Here is a 7,693-nt window from a genome sequence, read left to right as displayed (position 1 = left end):
AAGAACCCACATTTCCACCTACTTCCTACAGTACACCAAAGCCTCTCATATCCATTACATCCTCTATGAATTATCTCATTGTAAATAATATGTGACTTCCAACTAAATGCTTTTTCAACATTCATTACATCCATAGGGGTTCTCTCCAATAGGAACTCTCCGACATTATATAATGAGCTACAATGAAAGGCTTCCCACCTTTGTTGCATTCTTGGATGCTTTTCCCTCCTGTATGAATTGAGGGGTTCCTCTCCAGTAGAATTTGTGAGACAGTGACTGAGAAGCTAGCTCACACTGAAAGCCTGCCCACATTCCTTTAACTTATACTTGCTCTCCATAGTGTGAATAACCTAATGTCTAATAAGGGTTGAGCTCTGGCTGAAACATTTCCCACATACACTACATGCCTGTGGCTTCTCTACAGAATGTGTTCTGTGGCAATGAATCAAGTGTGACATCTGAATAAAGCCTCTCCCACATGACACATACATAAGTTTTCTCTCTAGTGTGTATTCTTTGATGATCAATCAGGTGTGATGTTTGAAGCCCCTTCCACACTGATTGCATTTGCAGGGCTTCTCTCAAAAATGCTTCCTTTGATTATGAATCACCTGTGATGGCTGACTGAAGCTTTTTCCACAATCTTTACATTCAAAAAGTTTCTCTCCTGTATGAATTCTCTGATATTGCATGGGATTTGCTTTTGGATTAAAGGCTTTCCCACACTCAATACATTTATAGGGCTTCTCTCCAGTATGTATCAGTTGGTGTTTAATAAGGTTTGAATTCCCACTAAAGGCTTTGCCACATTCATTCCACCTATAGGGCTTTTCTCCAGTATGAATTCTCTGATGTTTAACAAGCTCTGATGTCTGCCTAAAGCCCTTACCACATTCACTACACACATAGGGTTTCTCTCCACCATAAATTTTATTTTCTTTTCTTTTTTTTTTTTTTTTGAGACGGAGTCTCACTCTGTCGCCCAGGCTGGAGTGCAGTGCCGCAATCTCAGCTCAATGCAACCTCCGCCTCCCTGGTTCAAGCAATTCTTCTGCCTCAGCCTCCTGAGTAGCCGGGATTACCAGCATGCATCACCACACCCAGATAATTTTTGTGTTTTTAGTAGAGATAGGGTTTCACCATCCATGGCGAATTTTCTGATGTTGTATAAGGCTTGAGTTGTGATTTTTTCCCCCACATTCAATACATACACAGGGCTTCTCTGTAGTATGAATTATCTGATGCCAAGTAAGGTGTGAGTTCTTGCTGAAAGACTTCCCATACACATGACATCCATGGGGCTTTGTCCCACTGGTAACTGCCTGATGTCCACTCAGACATGACTCATCGAAAGCCTCAGCCACCCATCCTCCATCCACTGGCTTTCTTTCCTGGCCTGTCCCTCAGAGGTACAACAGGCTTTGTGCCCAGAGACAAAGTTTTCTCCAATTTATTACATTCCTGGTATTTGTCTGCTACAATGATTTTCAAGGGGGAGCTGACCACTTGCCTCGAACCTCTCTTTTGGGGAAATAACTTCATCCTGGTCTGTATTGTGAATTTTTTCCAGCAATATTCTGCTCCTGTCTCAGTCCTACAAGCTGATCGAAACTCAAACTCTTCTGGATTGCCTCTTGGGAAAATTTCCTGAGAGTTACTCCTTGTAATTGTTCTTCAGAAGATTTTTCTGTTGGGGTTGATTGTTTATGCTTTGTCTTGACCTAAGAATCTGAAACAAAGAATGGAAATTAAAAGTTTCTCTGTGAAAGACGAAATTGAGCCAGAGCAAATTTCTGTGCAGCTCATATGTCTCAGCCTGAGTTGAGTTTTATTTTCCCTTCTGTTAATCACTTTATTCCATTTTGTCTTGTATCACGCTTAGTTGTGTGTGTCCATCTCTCTGACTGGACTGAAATTTTGAGGGCAAATGCCTTCTCACACAAGTACTTCCGGCACCTTAATGGCACAGTGCACAAAGCAGGAACTGACAACTAAAGAACGATGGATTCATTCCAGCAGTGTTTGCCAGGTGCCTCCTGGGTGCCTGGCACTGCTTGAGGTGCCAGGGACTTAGTGAATGAATGAAGTCCCCTGTCCCTTAACAGTCTAATGTGGAGACCAACAATATGATAGGACATCAGGGCAGGATAAATAATTCTTCCACAAACTACGATGTTCTCCACAAACCAAAATGCACACTCTCTGAAGACAAGGACTTGGTTTTGCTTATACTTAACCCCAGCACCTAGAAGAATGCCTGCATGCAAGCGGCATGCAAACTGTGGAAATAGGAGAGGGTGCTGGGGGCATGCTCCCATGTGACCACAATGTGGAGTTTTGTTTGTACTTTGACATGTAAGTGCAAATCAGCTCATCAGGGAAGCCTGGTCACCACTAGAAAATGGCTGTCCCACCTGAGTAGCTGCACAATGGACTTGCACTTCCCCTCAGAGGGAAGGTAGGGCCAGGACAGGAGCCAGAATAGACAATCACGGGTCTCTCAGCTGGCCATTTGAACTCCCCCCTCACCACTCTCACAGCTCACATGCACAACACATCACAGTTCCCCTGAGATACCTACCTCCTCACTCACCTGTGCAGGGAGGCCCTGGCAGAGCAAAGACCTATGGCATTTTCCCCTGCTCCTGCTGGGAGATAACTCTGAGTGTGGACACTGAAAAACCTGTTTATCAAGAAGATAATGGTCAGTGCTAGAATATTTAAGCTGCCCCTGGCTGAGGGCCACAGAGGCTGCAAGAGGAGGGGGATCCAGAGGAGGTCTCGAGAAGAAAGAATGGGTGATGAGATCACTGGGCACTCCCTGCTGGGACAGGGGCACCCCAGCATGGACTGGGGATGTTTGGTTTATGAGTCAAGAGAATCCAGGGGACCAGTCACCTGGGGATGGGGAGCAGGGACCTGAAGCCCACCATGTGATGCTTATCCAGAGCTGCTAGGGTGCAGTGGTTCTCGAGCATCACATCCTGGTAGAGTGCTGAGGGGGTCCCAGGTGCTGCCCCTCCTCCTGTGTGAGGTACATGGCCACCTCCTCAAACATCACTGTGCCCTGGAATCACAGGTGCTCACTGCCCAGAGAGCCTCAACCCTGCCCAAGGGCAAGTGCACCTTGCAGCTTGGACTGAGTTTCTAGCAAGAGGCTCTACATGCATCTCCCTACCTTCCAGGCAGATGTTTAGGAAAAGAGCTAGGGGTAGGTTGGGCAGGGAAGGTGTGACTATGGAAACACAGAGCTCTCAAAACTGGGCTCTCCCCTTAGGGCCCTGCATCCTGCTCAGCTCTGTGGACGGGGCAGCTAGTGGGGTAGGCCTGGATATGAGGAGGGAGATTCTGTTCTCAGGGTCCCAAGGGTCTGCTGGGCAAGGGGCTCCAGGCTGAGGGGGAGAGGCCTTAAGCAGCAACTGTTCCCCAAAGGCCAGCTCACCTGGGGCTCAGCCACCATCGCTGGGCTCCTCCTGGGAAGGATAGAGGCAGGGTGTCAAAAGGAAGAGACAGAAGAGCAAGCCCATGCCCCACAGACCTGACTGCTGCAGCGGCCCCAGGTAACAAGCTGTCTTAGGAGCTGGTGACCCTGCATTTCCTTCAGCATGAAGGGCACCTGTGCCCAAGACCTTCTCACCTGGGCTTAGTACTGCTGCAGAGCCCTTGGATTCAGGTTCACGGGTGATGCTGTGCCTCTGCTGCTTGGAGTCTGGAGGATGTGACCTGACCCTGACCCTGCCTGGCAACACCTCCCACTGGTACCCTCTCCCACCCCCGGAGTTCGGGTCCACTGTGGGCTCCCTTGGGTCTCCAGCTTGCCCTCCTCCCTAGAGCACCTCAAATCAATGCCTTGTGGGGGCGAGGCATGTTTAAGAGGGGCTGGAGTTATACTGGAGGGGTGTGCATCCTCAGAGTTGCCTGCAGGAGGACCTATAGTTTGGGCCTGGAGAAAACCCTTTTGGTAGAGCTGGCAGCAGGCCCCAGGCTGGGAATGGCAGGGGGTGGGGGCTCACCCCTCCACCTGCTCCCCTCCTCCCCAGCTGCCCCCACCCCTGCCTGAGGCCAGGGCGCCTCCCTCCCCCAATCACTACCCTGGTCCTTGGTCTCTCAGTCTCTGCCAGCCCCTGGCTCAGCCCGCTCTGACTTGGGTTTGTAAACTGGCTTCCTCACCAGGCCCCTGGCCCACAGCCCTGTCCATCTTGAGGCCTCAGCTCTGCAGCCTTCCTGCACCCCCTTGAAAGAGGCTACCACAGAAGAAGCCACCATGGCATCATGGTTGCGGGTGGAGGGGCATGGCATGAGCTGGACCCTGGAAAGGTGGTCAGTAGGGATCTCTCTTCAGCAGCTGGGCCCAGGGGGTTGGGGGCAGGCCATAATTGGCTGCATGTTACCTCAACCACCTCTGCCTCATGGACAGCAGAGATCATGACTCCACCCACTGGGGCATGAAGGGCAGGGAGTGTTAATCTGTGTGGGCTCCAGGTTACACCTAGAACATAGGGTATAACACAGATAGATGGCCACACATGGTCACAAGTCAGTGTCCTAAAGAGAAACAAAAAGTAGGGAAGCTATTCCAGATTAAAAGAGCCAGCGAGGTGCGGTGGCTTAGGCCTGTAATCCTAGCACTTTGGGAGGCCAAGGCAGGCAGATCCTTTGAGTCCAGGAGTTTGAGACTAGCCTGGGTAACATAGTAAGACTTGTTCTCTATAAAAAAATACAAAAAATTAGCCGGGCATGGTGACAAATTCCTGTAGTTCCAGCTACTCGGGAGGCTGAGGATGCAATGAGCCATGATGGCGCCACTGCACTCCAGCCTTGTTTCAAAAAAAAAAAAAAAAAAAAGGCCGAGCACGGTGGCTCATGCCTGTAATCCCAGCACTTTGGGAGGCCGAGGTGGGCGGATCACGAGGTCAGGAGATCGAGACCATCCTGGCTAACACAGTGAAACCCCGACTCTACTAAAAATACAAAAAATTAGCCGGGCGTGGTGGCGGGTGCCTGTAGTCCCAGGTACTCAGGAGGCTGAGGCAGGAGAATGGCCTGAACCCGGGAGGTGGAGCTTGCGGTGAGCCAAGATCGCGCCACTGCACTCCAGCCTGGGCAACAGAGCGAGACTCCGTCTCAGAAAAAAAAAAAAAAAAAAAAGAGCCTGAAGAGACAGAGACACAATTAAATGCAACATGCAATCTTGATTAGCTTCTGAATTAGAGGGGGAAAACCCAGCTATGCAGACATTTTAGAGACAATTGGAGAAATAAGTTATGTGACCACAGGATTATTGCTTTTTTTTGTTTGTTTGTTTGTTTGTTTTTGAGATGGAGTCTCACTCTGTCGCCAGGCTGGAGTGCAGTGGCACGATCTTGGCTCACTGCAACCTCTGCCTCCTGAGTTCAAGTGATTCTCCTGCGTTAGCCTCCCAAGTAGCTGGGACTACAGGCGCATGCCAACACACCCAGCTAATTTTTGTATTTTTAGTGGAGATGGGGTTTCACCATGTTGGCCAGGATGGTCTCGATCTCTTGACCTCGTGATCCGCCCACTTCAGCCTCCCAAAGTGCTAAGATTACAGGCATGAGCCACCGTGCCCGGCGACCACGGGATAATTGTTAATTTTCTCAGGTGAAATAAAGTATTGCTATCATGTAAAATGTCCCCACCTCTAGGAAATAGGCTGAGGTACCTAAGGGAAAGTGTCATGATGTCTACAAATTACAGCTGACCCTGGAACAACACAGGTTTGAACTGCGAGGGTCAGTTATAATTGGATTTTCTTCCACCTCAGTCACCCCTGAGATTGCAAGACCAATCAATCCTCTTCTTCCTCCTCCTCCTCAGACTACTCAATGTGAAGACAATGAGGATGAAGACTTTTATGATGATCCACTTTCACTTAATGAATATTAAATGTATTATGTCTTCCTTATGATTTTCTGAACACTATTTTCTTTTCTCTAGCTTAAGAATAGAGTATATAACACATATAACATAAAAAATGTGTTAATTGACTATTTATGTTATGTGTAAGGCTTCCAGTCAACAGTAGGCTGTTAGTAGTTAAATTTTAGGGGAGTTAAAAGTTATGCTTTGATTTTCAACTGCACAGAGGTCACTGCCCCAACCCCTGTATTAGTCAAGGGTCGACGGTATTTTCAAATTACTTTTCAGCAACAAAAAGTAAATATATTCAAAGATAGAGCCAGTGTGGCAAAATGTCAACAACAACTACAGAATCTAAATGAAGAGTTTATGGTGTTCATAATACTTTTCTGTGGATTTGAACATTCTCAAAATTAAGAGCAGTGTGGAAAGTAAAAAGTTCCTCTTCAAAGTTTCTTCTTTAAATCAGAAATGTTATTGGTATTTTCTCTCAGAGCTAGTTCTGTTCAAGCTTCTTATTTTATAGTGATAACTCTGTTATGCCTTATATAGCAAATGTAACAGAATAAGCATACTGTACGCCTGTATACTCTGACTTCAGTATTTGTGTTAGACATTTTCACAGACATGTAATACATTCTATGTCGTTGTACCTTAACCAAAATATTCGTGCTGGACGTGCCCAGACATGTCCCAGCTTGCAGCCTATGCCCCTTCCTTATTTGGAAATGTTATTACTGTTCTAAAGTCCTTTCGTAAGCAACTTCCTCTTTTCCTTTGTTCCTTATTGTCTTTACCTATTTAGAAAGTTTTAAATTGTTAGCCAATCGAGTTCAACCTAGAATGTGAGGTCCAACTCAGCCAACGGGGATAGGACACAGCAGTAGGGACCTCATGCGTTAGGGATACATATTCCTGTCTCCCTTTGTTTGGGGTACTCTCTTGGCAAGACTGCTGGCAAGCAGTACCATTTCTGCAGAAAGTAAAGTTGCCTTGCTGAGAGTACCTTTTATCTAAATGCTGACTCTTCCTTGCGACACCAGGGAATAAGCATTTATTTCTAACAAGTAGCAACAGAAGACATCACTCTGGCTTCTTGCAGAGGGCAGTCTGGAGGCAGGAGAGGACACGGGAGGAAACCTGTGGTCCAGGCCACAGGTTGGGGTCCAGTGGCCTTTTCCTATCTCAGTGCTCCACATTCGCTAAGTCAGAGGTACCACCTGTCATCGCCATCCCATGGCCATTCATGCTTGAGAGGAGAGTCCTGCACAGACAGAGCCAGGCTCTGCTCCACATTTCCCTCTTCATGCTATTCCCAGGCCCCCACCACCCCCAGCACGCTTTCGGCCCAAGAGCGGTGCAGGGACAGCAGGGCGGCTTCCAGATATCTTGTAGGGCATTGGACGTGAGAAGAACTGAGAGAGGAGTCCTGGGTGATCCTTGAGTGGAATCAATGAATGAACGAATGATTTCCTCTCACCTCCTCGAGTTTACTTCATATTGGTGGATTGTCTCAGAAGACTCCAAAAGTGATTGCCACCACTCAGCTTTCTGGCAGTACAAGTGGGGAAAACGCAGGGCTGAGGATGAGGCCAGAGGTGGGAGTCTCGCTTGTCCCTTCCCAACTTTCACCAGACAAAATGGCGGACCCCGCCCAGAGACCACGCCCCCCACCTTAGAGGACACAGCTCCTAGACAACTCCCCTCATCCTGCACTAACCTCACCCCGAAACCACGTCATTCACCCTTCACATATCCTGCTCCAGGAACACTCTCCTCACCCTTCACAGACCCACACCACCGGCAACACGGC

At 48.2% G+C, this 7,693-nt stretch overlaps 1 long non-coding RNA gene across 1 annotated transcript; it reads right to left on the bottom strand.

The window, feature by feature from the left end:
* Positions 1-975: 975 nt before the first annotated feature.
* On the bottom strand, positions 976-4,827 carry LOC116813719 (uncharacterized). The gene is made up of 3 exons (XR_004371038.2): positions 3,638-4,827; positions 2,582-2,683; positions 976-1,729 (listed from the first exon to the last, which is right to left on the bottom strand). It is a non-coding gene; the product is annotated as an uncharacterized LOC116813719 (long non-coding RNA).
* Positions 4,828-7,693: the final 2,866 nt, after the last annotated feature.

Source organism: Hylobates moloch, unplaced genomic scaffold (genome assembly GCF_009828535.3).
Source record: "Hylobates moloch isolate HMO894 unplaced genomic scaffold, HMol_V3 SCAFFOLD_9, whole genome shotgun sequence".
Classification (NCBI taxonomy): Eukaryota; Metazoa; Chordata; class Mammalia; order Primates; family Hylobatidae; genus Hylobates; species Hylobates moloch.
The sequence above is the reverse complement of the archived record's forward strand: the minus strand, read 5'-3'. Positions and strand labels throughout refer to the sequence as shown.